This window comes from Coccinella septempunctata, chromosome X (assembly GCF_907165205.1).
Source record: "Coccinella septempunctata chromosome X, icCocSept1.1, whole genome shotgun sequence".
Taxonomy (NCBI): Eukaryota; Metazoa; Arthropoda; class Insecta; order Coleoptera; family Coccinellidae; genus Coccinella; species Coccinella septempunctata.
The window spans coordinates 1,696,082-1,718,877 of NC_058198.1; the positions used below are offsets into that span (position 1 = coordinate 1,696,082).

The window sequence follows — 22,796 nt, forward strand, 5'->3', positions numbered from 1 at the left end:
AATTTGTTATTGCCTGCCCAATTCAATAAGACCTCAATACTCTTGATATCATGTCCTCATGCTTCAACTCCAATTTGGTATACTTTCAATTTGTGTTCACTAAGGCTGTTCGTCTGTTCGTTGGGCTTAATGCTTCAAAGCGGATATTTTAATGGAATATGGCAATTACCTTACATTGAATATGTTACACACTGATTTTCCGTCAAAGACAACACACGTCAGTTTCTCAGCATAATTGCACATTCGATATCAAGCCGCTCAACCAATCCTTTTAAAGTTTGCTGCACTCCACATAAGTGTATCAGATTATTTCTCTTCCCGTTGTTGTTCTTTACTCTAGGAGCTCTCGAAAATCAAACTTCCACTCACTTCCCAGGTCATCGGTGATACGGATCGAATGGCTAATTTTTCATTTTTTTTTATCATATCGAGCGACTTCAGGAAAATTCATTATTGGAAATAAAGGAAAATCTGACGCACTAAATTGGAAACAGTTATTTTTTTTATCCTTCCTCTGAATTCATGATTACCAAGTACCAATAAAGGAGAGATTCATCAGTTCACAAATATATTTTAATCTCGTAAAACTCAACGCAGTTCCCATAAATGGAAATTATTTTGTTTTCAATAATTCACGTGGTTTTACTTCCTCGTATTACGCGGAAAAACTGTTTTATGGATGAAATTCTGATACTCTGTGTAGCATAAAATATTGAACATGTGGTGGCATTAAGTTACCATATATACTAGAGCTAATGCTCACATCGCCGTGCAGCCGCCGCTCAATCATTCACGAAATTGTTTTTCCAGAAAATCACTGAACTTTTCCAGCATAAAGCCCTAGCTGAGACATGCGAAATGATAGACCGATGAACTCGTTATTCATCACCCGTTATCAAAATTATTGACAATTCCCTGCTCTGATTCAGTGAAATTTGCAACAAACAATCAAGCATCGAATGAATTTCAGGAATGCAATGAGTCGAAGACATTTTTACATTTTCCACATTTGAAATAACTTGAAACTTTTGGTTCCCCATTTATATTGTTGAGTGAAAATCGTCAAAATAATCATATAGGTACTAACTTACAATCGTTGAATTCGATCACGAAAATCGTGCATCTTCATCTACATAGAAATTACCAAGAAAATTTCTCGTATTCTGAATAGATGAATGGAGTTTTGAAATTTAAACTTGTAATGAATAAGCGGTGGATCGATCAGAAAAATATTTTTTTTTATTTTTCTCACAATGATTATTGTGACTGAATTTGAATATTCATTCAATTTATTCAAAGAAGTGCCCAACAGATATATGTATTATTCACACCTCATGTTCTCAACCACGGATTATTCTCTTAGGAAGAGGGTGAATTTCTTGAAAATGGGTACTAATAAATAAACAACAATCTTAATCTTCATATTTCCTCAATGCAATATTGTTTCAATATACTTTTCGGTTCTTCAGGTAGATATGAATTATACACTTTCTTAAGCTGACTTATTATTTATTATTATTATATTTCATTAAAGTGTTGTGGTAATAATGAATGGAAGTGAAAATTAAGTTTGTTGGTTACTTACATAATTCGTATTTCTGAAAAATGAGAAAAATTACAGCATATTCTCAACTATAAACATCCACGCAACAACACATAGTTTCACACAATACAGGGTGCTTAAAAAAAAATCAGCAAAATTTTTTTCAGTAGATAAAAATGCTTAAACCCTCCTATTTCCCTATTTACCTCTGTAATAATAATTCCGATTATGTTTCCAAAAATTAATTTAATTCCAATCAGCAATAATTTCTAATTTTTTTTCCAATTACGGTAACGAAATGTATAGCTGTGTTCAATACCAATATCTAAACGACAATCATTACAATTGGCAGCTTAATTCGTTTCATATTCTCGAATGCTTTTATTACTTATCACTAAAAAAGAGCTGTAACGCGCTTTTTTGAGGAAACTTTTCAGGAGCATTATTTTATTAATAAGACTTCACAAATTAACTGAAATTTTTTCAAAAAAAAGTTATTCCAATTGAAAAGTTGTTTCTGGCTCTGGCTCTGAATTTCGGAAAAAAAATTTTGAAAAAATTTAAGAAATCGGTATTCTGAATATTTGTTATTATCTGAAACAGACCTCCCGAGGACAGAAAAGACCAATTCGGAAATTGTACATTGTGTATGCATATAGTTAAATAATTCGGTCACTGACCTACACCAAACACGTACGAACACTGTGTACTCACCTAACACGATGCGCGTTTCGTGGAATGTGTAGTACGTTTGAGTTTGACTACGGTAGCGCGACATGTGGACGCGAATGTATCTGATATAAGCTGGCGCACGCGCGGTCTGCAGCTGAACCCGGCCCTAGTGACGCTCGATGCAGCCGCTTTTGCCGCTCCGCTCCACGTGGATTGATATATTGAAGACCGATAGTCTATGTTTGTTTTATCTTCCACAAAACGTTTTTTCGATATCCGGTCCTATCTGAAGACGAAAGGGAAGGCGGTAATTGTTCAATTCGGGAATGCCCTTTCGGTGAATCTGGCGCGCTGCAGTCCGCGCGGCGAACCACGACCAACTCCACACGATTTGAAATTCAGTTCCCTTCAAACATAAATTTCGATCTCGCGTTATGGTAAATGGTAAATAACCGAAAATGGCTTTCCCCAATTGAACATTCTCATCAACATCCAAACAAACAGTTGAAAGTTTCGAAATGAAATAAATTTGAGCTCGTCAGTGGATTCATTCTACTTAAAAAAGTTCCTGTAGAAGGTTCAAGTTTCAGATCTGCAACTTCAGAGACAAAAAAGTTATGAGAACCTTCCGAAATCGTGTAAATCTCATTTTTGACTAATAACAATAACCCAAAAACGAAGAATCGTAGGAGACTACGGTATAGCTGCTATAATTCTCGAGATCCCCTCAGTAAACAACGAATTTTGCCCACCCTGTATATACCTTCACTATCACTTCACCGATGATCGAAGGCGATCTTTCTATATTGGGGGTTTTGAATTGATCGATGAAGGAAAGAATGAACTGTATTAAAGAATAAGTGAACATAAAAAATTATGAAATTAATTGTCGGTTCTTTCGCCATTTTGCAACTCGATCGATCCTTTCGTTCAAGTTACTCGGTTTGAATGATGTTTCCAAACGTAAAGTATGTATAATGAATTCGATGAGCTTTAACTATTCAGCTCTAACTGAAGCAAATTTCAATTGTTCGTAACTGTGGTCGGAAGCCGGCCGATTACCTACATACATATCAGCATACGGATACACTTTAAACGTAATCAGCTCACTTTACAGCCCATGAACAATTATAACCTTGTAGTTTGGTATCTGATCAATCATATTATCAGACCGCCGCTGTTCGAGTGTTTATTATCATCTCGTGAATACACAATGCTTATTTGGTAGACCTCACGTGCCATTTAGTATAAACGTTACAAGGAAAGCAACTATTTCATTATTTTTTTAATTATGATAGGGTGGATTAAATGTTTAACAAAAATATTCGGAATATTCATTGTCTTTTCACGAGATGAGGTGAATCAGAAATTACCACTTATATTATTTCAACTTTGATTAAACACATTCAGCTTATTCAATGAATATCCATAAAGCAATGAACTATGATCCTGTTAATTGTTTGTCGGTTATGAATATAGTGGCACCAAATCAATTGGTTCGGCTCGTTTTGAACAAAGTAATCGCGTCAGGTGCGCTTCTCATTTCGTCTTCTATTTATCAAGCAGAATTCAATATTTTCGCCTCACCTTGCATACCAATAAGATTGGTCTACTTTTTTGTCGCCAACGATTTATTTTATCGATGGAAACTCAGCTGGAAACCTTTCAGTAAGAGTAGGGATTTTGCTCTAGGATAAATGCAGCTGAAATGATTTCTTTTCATCAACATCCAACTATTTTCATCCATTTCGACACGCTTTTTTTTTCCTTCAGGAGATATTACTTTTCGAATCAAGTTCTCAATTCAAGCGAACACATTATCATCCCATTCCATATTTCCGATATAATCCACTTGAAGATCTAATTGAACGCATTACATTATGAATTTGAATTACGACGAATTGTAATTTCTGGGCGTCATAGAATTTTCCTAGAATTCCCACAGAGATAGAACTGAATATAGCTTTTGAATATGTATCGAATATCAACCCTCATAACTAATCATAACTAATTGAATGGGTATTGGCTTTAAGAGGGATATAAACAGTGTGTGCATAAAGTATGGAATAAATTCCTCGCAATTTATTTCTATTACCTACATATTACCATTTTTGATAACCTATATGAAGAAGAGTTCAGAATGTGGGGATAGACATCTTTTGATCGCTTCAATGAGAGAAAGAGTTGTTCTTTTCCCATTAAGAATTTCATGGCACAATCTAGAATGAAAAAAAAAATAAAATTCCGTTCGCATTACCCTAAAATTTAAATGAGAACCTTTCAGTTTGCCTAACGTGTAGGAATCTCCTAGGGTCCCTATCTGTAAACGTGAATATATTTCAGTTTAATGTTGCCTCAATTCATTTTATTCGCACGTGTGTAACCTCTGCTTTAAATACTTAAATCAAGGCGAGGTAAAAAAACATACATAAATATAAAAATCCTTTGATGCCTATGTATGTTTGATTCAAAGACGGATTTTATTTGAAAAACTCATAGATTACATTTTCCCACTGAATCATTAGGAAAATTCACCGAAAAAGATTTTAATTTTTCGATTTTTCAGTATCACATGTATTCCATCGATTCAGAGAGATGAAAACTTCCATCGTTCCCTACCTCTATATTCCATATTCCTGCTTCTGAAACAACCGCTAACAAATCACATTTTACTGTGTAAATGGATAGAATTTTCCTGATGAATTCATTTATTTAGATACCTTTTCCGGGTCAATTTGGCTGTGCAAAATATGCGTTATGAATAAATTAAAAACTCGAGCATTGATGGGAAACCATTAGGCGGTGCGAAAAAAGTATATTGATGCATTAAAAAGTCCATTTTAGTATGAAAGTCTATTCTAGCTAGTTACAACTGTAACTATCTGTTATGTACACAATTTCATTTGAAAAATCATTAAGCACTCTGCCGATAAAATATGAAATACAAATTCATAACGAATGGAAATTAAAGTTTATTTACGAGATACAAATACTAATTTAGTTGACTAGAACGAAAAGCTAATCGTTGTTATATTTTTATCTTCACAATTGTTAGAGTTTTCGGAAAAATCTATCCACAATTTCTTTCCTTCAGAATGTTCAACAGATCTTTTTATTTCCATGTTCATATCGTGAAACTGTTGTCACACTGCACGCCGATTCTTATTCTTATTGTGGATAGAAAGCAGAAAACTCCAGGATATTCGAATTTTTAAACTCGTTAGGCGCCAACTTGGAATTAGATGAAGGATTAAAAATTTAATTGAATCTTGGGAAGCATAAAGCTCTATTATATACAAATGCATTAGAAGGCGCTCCTCCACTTCGCGAAATCTCCTCGATCGTTATCATAGCTTCAGCGTTCACGAGATAAGATATCTAATTTTGTGTTCCATCTCCCTCCAGTCCTATCGTAAGTTTGAAATGGAACCTGTTAGCGAAATATAATATAAGGTTCATCTTTCATGAATGAATGATCATCAAATTGAATTCGAAATGGATGAAGACAGTTTTCAAAGATGTTATTATTAACTCTCACAATATATCTAACTAGAAATAATGCGAAATTAATTCAACTGTGTGTTGTCAATATTATCATTTTCGACTGGCCTAGAGCTCCTTCGATCTGTTCTCCGATTTCCGATAGGTCCCGGAACAAAGATGACAACGGAATGCCCCGAAATTGAAGTGAGTAATAGTTGTTTTCAAACACGGTACCTAGTTTGGAATTGCTCCCTATTGAGTCCTTTATCGCTAAAGCCACTATTAACATGGACATCCAGACAATGCTGGGAATGAAGTCTTTATTGATTTATTTTACCATTTCCCATTGCATAGAATTTTTTGAACCCCCTTTCTCTTTTATGATCCTACATATTCATAACGGAGGGCCATGAATTAGGTGTCCAAGTTTACTTATTGATTTCAGATATCTGTTCATATTCATTTTATTTCTGTGAGAATTAATACTTAGTCTCAAGATAATATTTTCCAATGGAAATATGAATATTTCCCAGATTCTTTCCTGTGCCATAACTATTATTGATTCATTTTAAAATAAGAGCTTGACGTATGTATCAAAAAGCAAATGATTTTAATTCTACTCTGTCTTATGGTTGCTACAACAAAGCGCCGTCATTTCCATAATACCTATCCGTTCGTTCGAACAGGGAGAAGCTCCAAAAAATTTTCAATTTTCAAGTACGTAAAGAACGATAACAGTAAAGGATTCCTTTTTTTTTCTTCATTCGGCACTGAAAAAAACATCTCTCATATACTTCTCCTCAGACAATGCCTCGCGAAATTGGATATATTGGAAAATTCGTATTTTCACAAGGGGAAATATACAGATGAAATTCCGCAGCAAATGACGGCACCTTAGAAATTCGTGGAATCCAGGGAACTGTCGGGTAACTCCTTTATTTTCGAATAATCAACACGGGGAATAAGTGACCGGATTTCTTCCGATTGAATATTTTGCCACTCGAAATTGATAAGAAATGATAAGAGTTTTTTTAGTTATACAACACTGTCTTATGTTTTACTAAAATTGCGGAATTTGACAGGGTCAAATCGAAGTAAAACAGATCAAGTTATTATGTGATTTTTGTTCAATGTGAAATCCTCTCATCTTCTGATAACTCGTTCAAAACACTGGGTTATGGTTATTTTCCATCTCTGCTTTGTGAATAAAACGAAATATAGAGTCCCGGGCGTGCCAAATTCGAGACTGGAAATGAAAAAGATTTTTTTGCTTTAATCTTTCTCTGAACTATGTAGATCCATAAAATCGCTCAACAAAAACTGACTGACAGATCATCTGTTCTGTCTTATTATTCATATATCTGGTTGATGTGAGTTTCGCAAGTAGAATCGTTCATGATGTTTGTGAAAACATGTGGATGATGAAAATTTAGAGTGCCAAAGTTGTGGATATTTTTTCGAATCAAACGCATCAAACGCAAGCAGTGAATAACTCAGAATCGGAATCCACAATCGTTTCGGATTCATAGGAAATATTTATTTTTTCTGAAAAATGAAAGGGTTGAGCTTATCAGTTTTACTGAAACGGCGAGACTGCATTCAGCATTCCAAAAGAGTATAGCTTTATTCTGGCATCCACTTTTATCGACACTATTCCGGATAATCTCTCTTACCAATTTGAAAGGAAATAATTAAGATGGGGGAGAACTCTTGTTTCAAATGATGAGCAGTCCTTCGAAGTTTAGCAATCTAGCAAACCCTATTGTCCTCCAATATTCAACACTCGGAATGGTTTATTAATTATTTTCTGATGAAAAGGTGGAATTATTGAATTAATTGTAGAACTGGCTGATTACCTGAAACGCTAACATTTGAAATTATATTGAATGAGAATTCTTAGCATTTACGATAAACAAAGGGACGCCGATTTAATATAATTTCAAAGTATTCATTCAGTATGTTGTGTTCAGTATCGATTCTGTTTCTCTTCGCCTAATCCGAGGCCCCTTCAGGTTTGATGCTGGGGTCATCCTTTGGACCGTATTTTTAGGGAAATAGGATGTAGGCGAATGCGTGTTACCAACTCGTTGTACAAATAACTATATAGTGTGGAAATTTCGCAGTCGGAATCTTCTTCAATTCAATTATCGATTTCGTGTTGATTGGCGTGAAATGATAATCATCTCCTATTGATCTGAAATATTGCATCAATTCGTATAGGTATTATTTTTCGTATTTTTCAACATATGGAATAACACAATTAGTTTTATCTGTCGAATATTTGTATTTATCTGTCGAATATTTGTAGAAATGGTATTTGAAGCTTCATTCAGCATTTGTATCAGAAAAAATTCAAAACTTGCTTAATCAACCATAAACCATCGTTATTGTTATTGGCGACGTGCACACTAAATTTCATCATTTGAAATCTACCCAGACAGAAAACTTCATGAATTTCTATTTGATAACAATACAGTTCGATTGCTTTTATGCCTTTCATCAGCAGGCATATTTTGTGACATGAAAATTATAATTTAAATAATTGAATTCAGCGAAATTCGATAAAAATATCCACATTCTTAATCAGGCTATTCATAACAGTCCGATAATTATTAAAAAATAACCGGCTTATATGGGTTTTACTGATATTTCAATATTGAATTACAATTTTTGAATCACTGAATTTGAATGTCACACACCACTAGGTATAACAATACCAGCAATCGAACATATGAAATAATTGATGAATATACGATCGCGGAAAAAAAGGTGTTATGACAAAAATTCAGACTTTCGCAGTTATAACTGTAATATGTAGACGTCGTGTTTGAGGAGGCGAAAAAAGTTGTAGGGAACGCCAGAACGCCACAACAACCAGCAGACTGAACAAGGGCACCTGAACAAGGGCACTTTGGTAATTCGCTATCGAACAACACCCACGCAAAGGGCGTGCGAGAACGATTGTAGTATAAACCAGAGACAATGGTTGTCTCTGGTCTATACCTGTGCTATCACACAGGTGTGATGAGTTGCAAGTCAAACTCGATTTTAAATTTGTTTCGTCGCTGTTTTGGGTGTTACTTAATTCGAGTACCTACCCTGTTATTTTGAAGAAATACTTGTAAGACTGTTAATTGTAATCGGATTTATATATTGTGAATTCAAAAGATAATTTTGTCTTAGGTCTGGGGTTAGATAGCGAAGTAAATGGAGCAAACTGGGTGTCAAAGTAAGAACATGGAACAGTTTTGGCAGCCACTTTATCCCCGGAAGAATGAATTGATACAAGTTACATTAGTTCTCAATATTGAAAATTGTGTTATTCAAAGGTAAGGGAAGTGATGTAAATATTGAGTCATATAATCAGTTCTCATATTTTAGGCATATGAATCATTCTGATGGCTGTCTGAAAGAATCTAGAATCTTCAAGAAGGTGTTAATTTCAATATATAAGCGTGAGTTGATTATAATAAACTAGTATTACACACATGTAACGCCGCAAATTTCACCATATTTTTGTTGATGTAAAATTTTCAAACCAGAATATCATTACATGTGTAATGCTAATGACAATTCTTCCAGTCTCTTAATCAATTGTAGCACTAGCTACATTTGTTTTTGTTAAATGTATCGAAAAACAACATATTAATTTTTGTTTTACGATAATATAGACTGAATCAAGTTGGATGAAGGATCGGCTACAATAATACCTTTGACATATGGCTATGGGTACTCCTCCTATGAGAATTGCATCGGTAATCAAAAAGGTAAGTTTTTTTTTGAGTGATTGCTGGATAGACACCAAACCTGGGTTATCCATAGTAGGCCTTGTTTTTGCCGTTGGATCACCTGTTCATCACAATACTTACCCTTTCACACCCTTATTATTAGTAGAATTTTTGCATTTCAGAATTTAAAACTATACAAGATGGAAGAGGAAAGTAAACACAACACAATATGGTATATATGGTAATATCCAGTCGCCCTGACTGAATCCCAGTTGAACATCACTAACGTGATGTCTACATTGGCCACCTGAGAGGTGAGTTTCGAGTTTTAAATAGATCCATTGCCTTTAAATCTATCAGGTCCAATTTAGAGGGGTTTATTCATTTGCGATAAGGTTATAAACTCTTCTAAATTGATGGTTGAACAGTGTATTTCCCAAATTATGAATTATGTTCGTTTTCTTTGATGATTCGGTTCACGGTTCAAACTTTTTCTTTAGTTTTTAGGTGTTTTTTGGTTTATTTTTTATATTAATATTAATTTTTTTTCATTATGTTCGTTTTCTTTGATGATTCGGTTCACGGTTCAAACTTTTTCTTTAGTTTTTAGGTGTTTTTTGGTTTATTTTTTATATTAATATTAATTTTTTTTCATTCGGGGTTACGGTCCCAGTCAAATTTTCTTGAATTTTAGGTGAAATGAAAGATACGGTGTTGGTAATGGTTGGTTTATGGATGTATTTCCCAAATTATGTTTCTTATTGTTTGCAACAGCCGAGAATTCTGTCGTTTTTTGTAGAGAATTTTCCGTTGTTGTAAACGGGCTTTATGGGATGGTTGAACAGGTGTATTTCCCAAGTATGAATAGTTTTTTTATGTTTATTTTCTTTTCGTTGGTGATTCGGGTTACGGTTCTGACTTTTTGGATTTTAAGGTGAAATGAAAGATACGGTGGTAATGTGTTTTGGTTTAATTTTATATTTAATGACAGTGTTTGAATTCTGAGGTGTCCTTATTGTAATTTATTATTGCTAGTATTCTTTTTCCAGGTGGTGGTTCAAGAAGGTCTGCCGCCGTTGGATGGTGGTTCAAGGAGGTCTGCCGTTGGTATCTGTAATAAGAAGAGAAATGTCAAGAATCGAATTACTGTAATTTATTTTATTCGCCATTCTCTCTCTCTTTCTTCTAAGTTCTTTTTCGTCATTCTTTTTCTCTCTCTCTCTTCTTTCAGAATTTAAATTTTTTTTAAGTTTTTTTTTGTCATTCTTTCTCTCTCTCTCTTTTTCAGAATTTAAATTTTTTCTAAGTTCTTTTTTGTCATTCTTTCTCTCTCTCTCTCTCTCTCTCTTTCTTTTTCAGAATTTAAATTTTTTCTAAGTTCTTTTTCGTCATTCTTTCTCTCTCTCTCTCTCTCTTTCAGAATTTAAATTTTTTTCTAAGTTCTTTTTCGTCATTCTCTCTCTCTTTTTCAGAATTTAAATTTTTTCTAAGTTCTTTTTCGTCATTCTCTCTCTCTCTCTCTCTCTCTTCTTTCAGAATTTAAATTTTTTCTAAGTTCTTTTTCGTCATTCTTTTTCTCTCTCTCTCTCTCTCTTTTTCAGAATTTAAATTTTTTCTAAGTTCTTTTTCGTCATTCTTTCTCTCTCTCTCTTCTTTCAGAATTTAAATTTTTTCTAAGTTCTTTTTCGTCATTCATTCTCTCTCTCTCTCTCTTTTTCAGAATTTAAATTTTTTCTAAGTTCTTTTTTGTCATTCTTTCTCTCTCTCTCTTTTTCAGAATTTTAATTTTTTTCAAGTTCTTTTTCGTCATTCTTTCTCTCTCTCTCTCCTTTTCGTCATTCTTTCTCTCTCTCTCTTTTTCAGAATTTAAATTTTTTCTATTCTTTCTCTCTCTCTCTTTTTCAGAATTTAAATTTTTTCTAAGTTCTTTTTCGTCATTCATTCTCTCTCTCTCTCTTTTTCAGAATTTAAATTTTTTCTAAGTTCTTTTTTGTCATTCTTTCTCTCTCTCTCTTTTTCAGAATTTAAATTTTTTCTAAGTTCTTTTTTGTCATTCTTTCTCTCTCTCTCTCTCTCTCTTTTTCAGAATTTAAATTTTTTCTAAGTTTTTTTTTTGTCATTCTTTCTCTCTCTCTCTCTCTCTTTCTCTTTTTTTCAGAATTTAAATTTTTTCTAAGTTCTTTTTTGTCATTCTTTCTCTCTCTCTCTCTTTTTCAGAATTTAAATTTTTTCTAAGTTTTTTTTTGTCATTCTTTCTCTCTCTCTCTCTTTTTTTCAGAATTTAAATTTTTTCTAAGTTCTTTTTTGTCATTCTTTCTCTCTCTCTCTCTCTTTCTTTTTCAGAATTTAAATTTTTTCTAAGTTCTTTTTTGTCATTCTTTCTCTCTCTCTCTTTCTTTTTCAGAATTTAAATTTTTTCTAAGTTCTTTTTCGTCATTCTCTCTCTCTTTTTCAGAATTTAAATTTTTTCTAAGTTCTTTTTTGTCATTCTTTTTCTCTCTCTCTCTTTTTCAGAATTTAAATTTTTTCTAAGTTCTTTTTTGTCATTCTTTCTCTCTCTCTTTTTCAGAATTTAAATTTTTTCTAAGTTCTTTTTTGTCATTCTTTCTCTCTCTCTCTTTTTCAGAATTTAAATTTTTTCTAAGTTCTTTTTCGTCATTCTTTTTCTCTCTCTCTCTCTTTTTCAGAATTTAAATTTTTTCTAAGTTCTTTTTCGTCATTCATTCTCTCTCTCTCTCTCTTTTTCAGAATTTAAATTTTTTCTAAGTTCTTTTTCGTCATTCATTCTCTCTCTCTCTCTCTTTTTCAGAATTTAAATTTTTTCTAAGTTCTTTTTTGTCATTCTTTCTCTCTCTCTCTTTTTCAGAATTTAAATTTTTTCTAAGTTCTTTTTTGTCATTCTTTCTCTCTCTCTCTCTTTTTCAGAATTTAAATTTTTTCTAAGTTCTTTTTTGTCATTCTTTCTCTCTCTCTCTCTTTTTCAGAATTTAAATTTTTTCTAAGTTCTTTTTTGTCATTCTTTCTCTCTCTCTCTCTTTTTCAGAATTTAAATTTTTTCTAAGTTCTTTTTCGTCATTCATTCTTTCTCTCTCTCTTTTTCAGAATTTAAATTTTTTCTAAGTTCTTTTTTGTCATTCTTTCTCTCTCTCTCTCTTTTTCAGAATTTAAATTTTTTCTAAGTTCTTTTTTGTCATTCTTTCTCTCTCTCTCTCTTTTTCAGAATTTAAATTTTTTCCTCTCTCTCTTTTTCAGAATTTAAATTTTTTCTAAGTTCTTTTTCGTCATTCATTCTTTCTCTCTCTCTTTTTCAGAATTTAAATTTTTTCTAAGTTCTTTTTTGTCATTCTTTCTCTCTCTCTCTTTTTCAGAATTTAAATTTTTTCTAAGTTCTTTTTCGTCATTCTTTTTCTCTCTCTCTCTCTCTCTCTCTCTTTTTCAGAATTTAAATTTTTTCTAAGTTCTTTTTCGTCATTCATTCTCTCTCTTTTTCAGAATTTAAATTTTTTCTAAGTTCTTTTTTGTCATTCTTTCTCTCTCTCTCTTTTTCAGAATTTAAATTTTTTCTAAGTTCTTTTTTGTCATTCTTTCTCTCTCTCTCTCTTTTTCAGAATTTAAATTTTTTCTAAGTTCTTTTTCGTCATTCTTTTTCTCTCTCTTTTTCAGAATTTAAATTTTTTCTAAGTTCTTTTTCGTCATTCATTCTTTCTCTCTCTCTTTTTCAGAATTTAAATTTTTTCTAAGTTCTTTTTTGTCATTCTTTCTCTCTCTCTCTTTTTCAGAATTTAAATTTTTTCTAAGTTCTTTTTCGTCATTCTTTTTCTCTCTCTCTCTCTCTCTTTTTCAGAATTTAAATTTTTTCTAAGTTCTTTTTTGTCATTCTTTCTCTCTCTCTCTCTTTTTCAGAATTTAAATTTTTTCTAAGTTCTTTTTCGTCATTCTTTTTCTCTCTCTCTCTCTCTCTCTCTTTTTCAGAATTTAAATTTTTTCTAAGTTCTTTTTCGTCATTCATTCTCTCTCTCTCTCTTTTTCAGAATTTAAATTTTTTCTAAGTTCTTTTTTGTCATTCTTTCTCTCTCTCTCTTTTTCAGAATTTAAATTTTTTCTAAGTTCTTTTTGTCATTCTTTCTCTCTCTCTCTCTTTTTCAGAATTTAAATTTTTTCTAAGTTCTTTTTTGTCATTCTTTCTCTCTCTCTCTTTTTCAGAATTTTAATTTTTTTCTAAGTTCTTTTAAGTTCTTTTTTGTCATTCTTTTTCTCTCTCTCTCTTTTTCAGAATTTAAATTTTTTCTAAGTTCTTTTTTGTCATTCTTTCTCTCTCTCTCTTTTTCAGAATTTTAATTTTTTTCTAAGTTCTTTTTCGTCATTCATTCTCTCTCTCTCTCTTTTTCAGAATTTAAATTTTTTCTAAGTTCTTTTTTGTCATTCTTTCTCTCTCTCTCTCTTTTTCAGAATTTAAATTTTTTCTAAGTTCTTTTTTGTCATTCTTTCTCTCTCTCTCTTTTTCAGAATTTTAATTTTTTTCTAAGTTCTTTTTCGTCATTCATTCTCTTTTTCAGAATTTAAATTTTTTCTAAGTTCTTTTTTGTCATTCTTTCTCTCTCTCTCTCTTTTTCAGAATTTAAATTTTTTCTAAGTTCTTTTTTGTCATTCTTTCTCTCTCTCTCTTTTTCAGAATTTAAATTTTTTCTAAGTTTTTTTTCGTCATTCTTTCTCTCTCTCTCTCCTTTTCGTCATTCTTTCTCTCTCTTCTTTCAGAATTCTTTTAGAATTTAAATTTTTTCTAAGTTCTTTGTCTGTCATTCTCTGTCTCTCTCTGTCAGTATTTAATTTTTTCTAAGTTCAGCGTTCTTTGTCTGTCATTCTCTGTCTCTCTCTGTCAGTATTTAATTTTTTCTAAGTTCAGCGTTCTTTGTCTGTCATTCTCTGTCTCTCTCTATCAGTATTTAAGTTTTTTTCTAAGTCCAACGTTCTTTGTCTGTCATTCTCTGTCTCTCTCTATCAGTATTTAATTTTTTCTAAGTTCAGCGTTCTTTGTCTGTCATTCTCTGTCAGTATTTAAGTTTTTTTCTAAGTCCAGCGTTCTTTGTCTGTCATTCTCTGTCTCTCTCTGTCAGTATTTAATTTTTTCTAAGTCCAGCGTTCTTTGTCTGTCATTCTCTGTCTCTCTCTAAGTCCAGCGTTCTTTGTCTGTCATTCTCTGTCTCTCTCTATCAGTATTTAATTTTTTCTAAGTCCAGCGTTCTTTGTCTGTCATTCTCTGTCTCTCTCTGTCAGTATTTAATTCAGTATTTAATTTTTTCTAAGTTTTTTTTCTAAGTCCAGCGTTCTTTGTCTGTCATTCTCTGTCTCTCTCTAAGTCCAGCGTTCTTTGTCTGTCATTCTCTGTCTCTCTCTGTCAGTATTTAATTTTTTCTAAGTTTTTTTTCTAAGTCCAGCGTTCTTTGTCTGTCATTCTCTGTCTCTCTCTATCAGTATTTAATTTTTTCTAAGTTTTTTTTCTAAGTCCAGCGTTCTTTGTCTGTCATTCTCTGTCTCTCTCTGTCAGTATTTAATTTTTTCTAAGTTTTTTTTCTAAGTCCAGCGTTCTTTGTCTGTCATTCTCTGTCTCTCTCTAAGTCCAGCGTTCTTTGTCTGTCTCTCTCTGTCAGTATTTAATTTTTTCTAAGTTTTTTTTCTAAGTCCAGCGTTCTTTGTCTGTCTCTCTCTGTCAGTATTTAATTTTTTCTAAGTTTTTTTTCTAAGTCCAGCGTTCTTTGTCTGTCTCTCTCTGTCAGTATTTAATTTTTTCTAAGTTTTTTTTCTAAGTCCAGCGTTCTTTGTCTGTCATTCTCTGTCTCTCTCTAAGTCCAGCGTTCTTTGTCTGTCATTCTCTGTCTCTCTCTATCAGTATTTAATTTTTTCTAAGTTTTTTTTCTAAGTCCAGCGTTCTTTGTCTGTCTCTCTCTGTCAGTATTTAATTTTTTCTAAGTTTTTTTTTCTAAGTCCAGCGTTCTTTGTCTGTCATTCTCTGTCTCTCTCTAAGTCCAGCGTTCTTTGTCTGTCATTCTCTGTCTCTCTCTATCAGTATTTAATTTTTTCTAAGTTTTTTTTCTAAGTCCAGCGTTCTTTGTCTGTCTCTCTCTGTCAGTATTTAATTTTTTCTAAGTTTTTTTTCTAAGTCCAGCGTTCTTTGTCTGTCATTCTCTGTCTCTCTCTAAGTCCAGCGTTCTTTGTCTGTCATTCTCTGTCTCTCTCTAAGTCCAGCGTTCTTTGTCTGTCATTCTCTGTCTCTCTCTGTCAGTATTTAATTTTTTCTAAGTTTTTTTTCTAAGTCCAGCGTTCTTTGTCTGTCATTCTCTGTCTCTCTCTAAGTCCAGCGTTCTTTGTCTGTCATTCTCTGTCTCTCTCTGTCAGTATTTAATTTTTTCTAAGTTTTTTTTCTAAGTCCAGCGTTCTTTGTCTGTCTCTCTCTGTCAGTATTTAATTTTTTCTAAGTTTTTTTCTAAGTCCAGCGTTCTTTGTCTGTCATTCTCTGTCTCTCTCTAAGTCCAGCGTTCTTTGTCTGTCATTCTCTGTCTCTCTCTGTCAGTATTTAATTTTTTCTAAGTTTTTTTTCTAAGTCCAGCGTTCTTTGTCTGTCATTCTCTGTCTCTCTCTAAGTCCAGCGTTCTTTGTCTGTCATTCTCTGTCTCTCTCTGTCAGTATTTAATTTTTTCTAAGTTTTTTTTCTAAGTCCAGCGTTCTTTGTCTGTCTCTCTCTGTCAGTATTTAATTTTTTCTAAGTTTTTTTTTCTAAGTCCAGCGTTCTTTGTCTGTCATTCTCTGTCTCTCTCTAAGTCCAGCGTTCTTTGTCTGTCATTCTCTGTCTCTCTCTGTCAGTATTTAATTTTTTCTAAGTTTTTTTTCTAAGTCCAGCGTTCTTTGTCTGTCATTCTCTGTCTCTCTCTATCAGTATTTAATTTTTTCTAAGTCCAGCGTTCTTTGTCTGTCATTCTCTGTCTCTCTCTGTCAGTATTTAATTTTTTCTAAGTTTTTTTTCTAAGTCCAGCGTTCTTTGTCTGTCATTCTCTGTCTCTCTCTATCAGTATTTAATTTTTTCTAAGTCCAGCGTTCTTTGTCTGTCATTCTCTGTCTCTCTCTGTCAGTATTTAATTTTTTCTAAGTCCAGCGTTCTTTGTCTGTCATTCTCTGTCTCTCAAGTTCAGCGTTCTTTGTCTGTCATTCTCTGTCTCTCTCTGTCAGTATTTAATTTTTTCTAAGTCCAGCGTTCTTTGTCTGTCATTCTCTGTCTCTCTCTATCAGTATTTAATTTTTTCTAAGTCCAGCGTTCTTTGTCTGTCATTCTCTGTCTCTCTCTGTCAGTATTTAATTTTTTCTAAGTCCAGCGTTCTTTGTCTGTCATTCTCTGTCTCTCTCTGTCAGTATTTAATTTTTTCTAAGTCCACCGTTCTTTGTCTGTCATTCTCTGTCTCTCTCTGTCAGTATTTAATTTTTTCTAAGTCCAGCGTTCTTTGTCTGTCATTCTCTGTCTCTCTCTATCAGTATTTAATTTTTTCTAAGTCCAGCGTTCTTTGTCTGTCATTCTCTGTCTCTCTCTGTCAGTATTTAATTTTTTCTAAGTCCAGCGTTCTTTGTCTGTCATTCTCTGTCTCTCTCTGTCAGTATTTAATTTTTTCTAAGTCCAGCGTTCTTTGTCTGTCATTCTCTGTCTCTCTCTGTCAGTATTTAATTCAGTATTTAATTTTTTCTAAGTTTTTTTTCTAAGTTCAGCGTTCTTTGTCTGTCATTCTCTGTCTCTCTCTATCAGTATTTAATTTTTTCTAAGTCCACCGTTCTTTGTCTGTCATTCTCTGTCTCTCTCTGTCAGTATTTAATTTTTTCTAAGTCCAGCGTTCTTTGTCTGTCATTCTCTGTCTCTCTCTATCAGTATTTAATTTTTTCTAAGTCCAGCGTTCTTTGTCTGTCATTCTCTGTCTCTCTCTGTCAGTATTTAATTTTTTCTAAGTTTTTTTTCTAAGTCCAGCGTTCTTTGTCTGTCATTCTCTGTCTCTCTCTGTCAGTATTTAATTTTTTCTAAGTTTTTTTTCTAAGTCCAGCGTTCTTTGTCTGTCATTCTCTGTCTCTCTCTGTCAGTATTTAATTTTTTCTAAGTCCAGCGTTCTTTGTCTGTCATTCTCTGTCTCTCTCTGTCAGTATTTAATTCAGTATTTAATTTTTTCTAAGTTTTTTTTCTAAGTCCAGCGTTCTTTGTCTGTCATTCTCTGTCTCTCTCTAAGTCCAGCGTTCTTTGTCTGTCATTCTCTGTCTCTCTCTGTCAGTATTTAATTTTTTCTAAGTTTTTTTTCTAAGTCCAGCGTTCTTTGTCTGTCATTCTCTGTCTCTCTCTATCAGTATTTAATTTTTTCTAAGTTTTTTTTCTAAGTCCAGCGTTCTTTGTCTGTCATTCTCTGTCTCTCTCTGTCAGTATTTAATTTTTTCTAAGTTTTTTTTCTAAGTTCAGCGTTCTTTGTCTGTCATTCTCTGTCTCTCTCTGTCAGTATTTAATTTTTTCTAAGTCCAGCGTTCTTTGTCTGTCATTCTCTGTCTCTCTCATTTAATTTTTTCTAAGTCCAGCGTTCTTTGTCTGTCATTCTCTGTCTCTCTCTATCAGTATTTAATTTTTTCTAAGTCCAGCGTTCTTTGTCTGTCATTCTCTGTCTCTCTCTGTCAGTATTTAATTTTTTCTAAGTTCAGTGTTCTTTGTCTGTCATTCTCTGTCTCTCTCTATCAGTATTTAATTTTTTCTAAGTCCAGCGTTCTTTGTCTGTCATTCTCTGTCTCTCTCTATCAGTATTTAATTTTTTCTAAGTTTTTTTTCTAAGTTCAGCGTTCTTTGTCTGTCATTCTCTGTCTCTCTCTGTCAGTATTTAATTTTTTCTAAGTTTTTTTTCTAAGTTCAGCGTTCTTTGTCTGTCATTCTCTGTCTCTCTCTGTCAGTATTTAATTTTTTCTAAGTTCAGCGTTCTTTGTCTGTCATTCTCTGTCTCTCTCTATCAGTATTTAATTTTTTCTAAGTTTTTTTTCTAAGTCCAACGTTTATTGTCCGTCATCTTCTCTAAGTCCAATGTTTAGACTGGGTGGCACACGGGCGATTTTTCTCAGCGAGCTCGCGCGATTTAGCAGACCAAGGATTCCAATGACCAAGGATTCCAATGATACGATTCACACGCAGCAGAGTTTACGTGTGAATCGTATCATTGGAATCCTCGGTCTGCTAAATCGCGGTGAGCTCGCTGAGAAAAATCGCCCGAGTGCACCCACTCTTATTGTTTTTTATTTTTCAAATACAATTAATCACGAAATATAAATAAAAATGTTCATTAAAAATGTTCATTGCTGGTACCCTGAGGCTCATTTACATAGGTATCATAAATTTCCCCCAGTAACTTGTAAATAACAAAATTGTACAGCAGACCAATAAAATTGTTGACCAAAACAAAATTGTTTTATTTTGATTCTAAACGACAGGTGAAGATTTTTTTGTGAATTCTAATTCTAATTCATAATTACATTTACGAGGTAATGCTTGTAAAATTGGAATGTAAACAAGAGGTATGTTTTTTGCGTTTTGCCGCTAAAATTTTGAACTGAACATTATCTATCTTAGCATAAAGTCCTGCGTTTTGACCTCCATATGGAAAAAGAATGGTGCGGCAAGTGACAAATGCGAAGAAGTCCAAAAAAAAAATTCAAAAGGGCGAGACAGGCGAAATGTAAAATCAAATCAATGGATCATCACACATCGAGGGTCAAAACGCAGAACCTCGTAAATAAAAATTTGGAAAATTTTCAGGATTGTTATTCGATTCCAAACGACAGATTAAAGATTTTTCCGCAAAAACATGTCAACATGACCCACCCAATCATACATGCAAGATAACGAAAATGCTGAAAAACTACAAACAGGGTGTTTTTTTATTTGTTTCATGTGTTCAAAGTTAAATGAAGGCTCACTGAGTCCAGTCCTGATTTTTCTCGAATGTTTCATTGCAACTAACAAATTTAAGCTTAATGAAATATTTCAATGAAAAATTTCCCTCGAATAAGTTATGGGAATAATTTATAAGTTATGGCCAAACGAAATGTCTGTAAACCCCGTGTATAACGGATGCTTGTCTTCGGTACATAAGGAGAATCAGGATAATAATATATTGCATAGAGATGTTTTTGAACTCAAACCAATGCCCTCTTTGTCTGTTTAAAACACCCTGTATGTTAGTTTCAGAAATAACCTTCATTAACACATGATCCTAACTAAAGGGATTTTTACTCGAGCTTACCACATCTTACCATAATTAACTACTATTTCTTCGCCGAGTAGTCAAAGTTCATCACTCTAAGTAACCATTATCTGGGCTATAGTTTGGTGTTAATTGGTGTGGTAAAATTTAACGTCATTTATAACTACTCGGCGAAGAAATAGTAGTTAACTATGGTATGCTATGGTTAGGTGTGGTAAGTTCGAGGAAAAATCCCTTTTGTCTCAACCCTTGCGTCTTCCAGAACACAGGAGAGAATTGACTAATAAAATCGAAAGAAGATTTGACAAGTATGATTGTCAACTCAACTGTACTATGAGTTCTCTTTGCAAAAAGAAATTGTGGGTGGCACTTGATAGTAGTTTAATTGCTTCTGCACTTCTGGTTAAGGTTATAGACACATACAAGACAGTGTGAACTCATCGAGATCCGGCAAATATAATATCTCTAGTAGTGTTAACAATCACATTTGTCAAAAGAAACATCGTGAATATCGCATAACATAATCGTAGTTGAATTTCAGATCCCAAAGCAAGAATAGAATGCTATAGCTTGATGTCTGAACCAGAAACAGGCGAGAAACTAACCTAATGTAAATGAGCCTTTCATCTAATGATTAAAATGAAAGGTATTCTTACCCATATTGCCATATGCAAAAGGTGGACATTTCATTTGGGCCGATCCTCAATCCATTCATTTAATTTGATTCAGTCCAGAAACTCCACATGTACAAACTTACTGGAAAAAAGAATGAAATCGTTCTTCACTTCAATAATTACCATTCTGCAAATGAAAAAACAAATATGACTCTAATGCCTGTTTGCACTGACTTAACGTTAAGGCTTATTTGGTCCTAAAACATGAATCAATATCAACTCACCGCTCTCATGCAAACTTCAAACTTCTTTAACTCACGGCTATTGACACCTTCCTGGTAGTCATGAACCCATTCATAACAAATTTTCAAATTCTTCACCCATTCAAGTATTTCCTACCCTACTGATTGTCATCATCTTCATTTTCTTTTGCCAGTCATCTAGAAATAAAACAATTCAATGAGTTTGCATTTCTTCTGTTTTCATATAGATACATCACTTTTTAAGAAGTCGAAGTCGAGAAAAAAATCGGTCAATAAAATGTAAGCTCTGAGCAAAACTATTCAAGGTTTTTCAAAACAAGCTAGACTATTCACTACATTGGTGTAAACAGGCCATGATTTAAAAATTTAGAACTACAGAAACAGAAAATCAAATGACAACATGACTATGATAGATAGAAAGAAAAATAGAGAATTTAGAATATTGCCAATGACTCACTAATGCATGACTCATCTCACATTGAAAAATAACGACATGAATCAATATCATGAACCCATTCATAACAAATTTTCATATAGATATATCTATTTCTCCTGTCTTCATATAGATATATCACTTTTGAAGTATTTTGTTACATGATCAAAAAATTGCAAAATCAATCAACTTACAAATTGTCCAAATTGGTTCCTCGATTCATATGACCTCATAATTGTCATCAAGTCAAAGTAGAGAAAAAAATCGGTCAATAAAATGTAGCTCTTAGCAAAAATATTCAAAATATTCAAGTTTTCTCAAAATCAAGTCAAACTATTCACGACACATCTCCATAAAGACTAATAAAGAGTGACAGAGAAGCGTCAAGTGTCAGTCCCATAACCACAGAACACAAATGTTATGAAAAGAACAGAACAGATTCTTTAGAACTTGTTAGCACAAACCGCTTCGCAAACCTGTTCTTTTCGAAGAACGGAACCTGTTCCCATCAGCAGAAGGGAAGGTTCGCGTTAAAGAACAGAACAGGTCGGAACTTCTTACCCAGATGATGCCAGAGGGTGGACATTAAATTTCATTGTAGCCTATCTTCAATCCATTCATCCCAATTGATTCAGTCTATATTATCCAGGAACTTACTGCAAAAAAACAATGAAACTGTTGTTTTTCTTTTCAATAATTCCCATTCTGCAATTGAAAAAAACAAATATGACTCTTAACGTTAAGGCTTATTTGGTCCTCTAAAGCTGCACTGGTTTACAAAAATTAAAATTTGAATAATTAGCATATCTAGAAATGATTGCTCAGTTTTTATAATGTGCACTTAATATCCACAAATTAAATTTTTTATTACAGTGAATTCCATTGGAATTCCTTTTGGAATGATTATAGTAGACATCAAAAATATATACTTGTACTGACTAGTTTTATCAATAGAAATCAATATTGAATAAGTTGGTGTAAACAGGTGTTTAAGAGATTAGGGAATGAGTTACCGGCAAGCATAAACAAGGCCTTATTCCTAATATCAAAATATGTACTCACACAGCACTAGTTTTAACACTAGAAATAAGTTAGAGCAAACAAATCAACACAACAGAAACAGAAATGACAGTATAACCAGAGACCATAGTATGCTATGGTCTCTGGACCAAAGATTTTTTACTCTATGAAGTAAAAAATCTTTGGATGATGCGGAGAGTAATTCGAGAATTTAGAATATTGGCCAATGACTCATTCACTCATTAATGCTTTTTCTTCATACCACATTGTGAATTATCTGAAAAATATAACCGAAGAATGACAAATCAACATTCATTTAAAATATTAATTTCATAAGAAACTCACCAGAGTTTACGCAAACTTTCAACTAAACCGCTATGGACTCTTTCTACATCTTCACCTTCCTGGTGGTCACCTATTCATAACAAATTTCAAATTCAAATTCTTCACCTTCACATTCATTGATTATGTATTCTTACCCTTCTGATTATCATCTGCATTTTCTTCTCACCAGTTTCCTACAATGAAAACAACTCAATGAGTTTGTAGTTTTCCTATTTTCATATAAATACATTGCTAAGAAATATGAATCTTTGGTTGAAGCAAAAAGCAATTCCAATATAAATCCTCATTAATGCTTTTTCTTCAATCATCTGACATTGTAAATATTACCGAATGAACGAAAGAGAATGACATCTGACATTGTAAAGTATTTGAAAAATATTACTGAATTAACGAAAGAGAATGACATGAATCAACATTTATTTATATCATAAGAAAC

General features: G+C 32.9%; 1 protein-coding gene across 10 annotated transcripts in view; it reads right to left on the reverse strand.

Moving 5' to 3' along the window:
• LOC123322247 (atrial natriuretic peptide-converting enzyme) overlaps nucleotides 1-22,796 on the reverse strand; it is a 50,869-nt gene that overhangs the window by 19,399 nt on the left and 8,674 nt on the right. For 4 of the 10 annotated variants that reach the window (XR_006539091.1, XR_006539092.1, XR_006539090.1 and 1 more), the window contains 3 exons: nucleotides 22,495-22,533; nucleotides 22,361-22,430; nucleotides 21,579-21,651 (listed from right to left, as the gene is read on the reverse strand). The gene's annotated coding sequence lies outside the window, so the exon portion shown is untranslated. Of the gene's footprint in view, nucleotides 1-1,585; nucleotides 1,599-2,257; nucleotides 2,437-10,381; nucleotides 10,538-20,341; nucleotides 20,487-20,583; nucleotides 20,740-21,578; nucleotides 21,652-22,360; nucleotides 22,431-22,494; nucleotides 22,534-22,796 lie in introns of those variants that run through there. The other 6 variants (XR_006539088.1, XR_006539089.1, XM_044910160.1 and 3 more) reach the window with 6 other exon arrangements.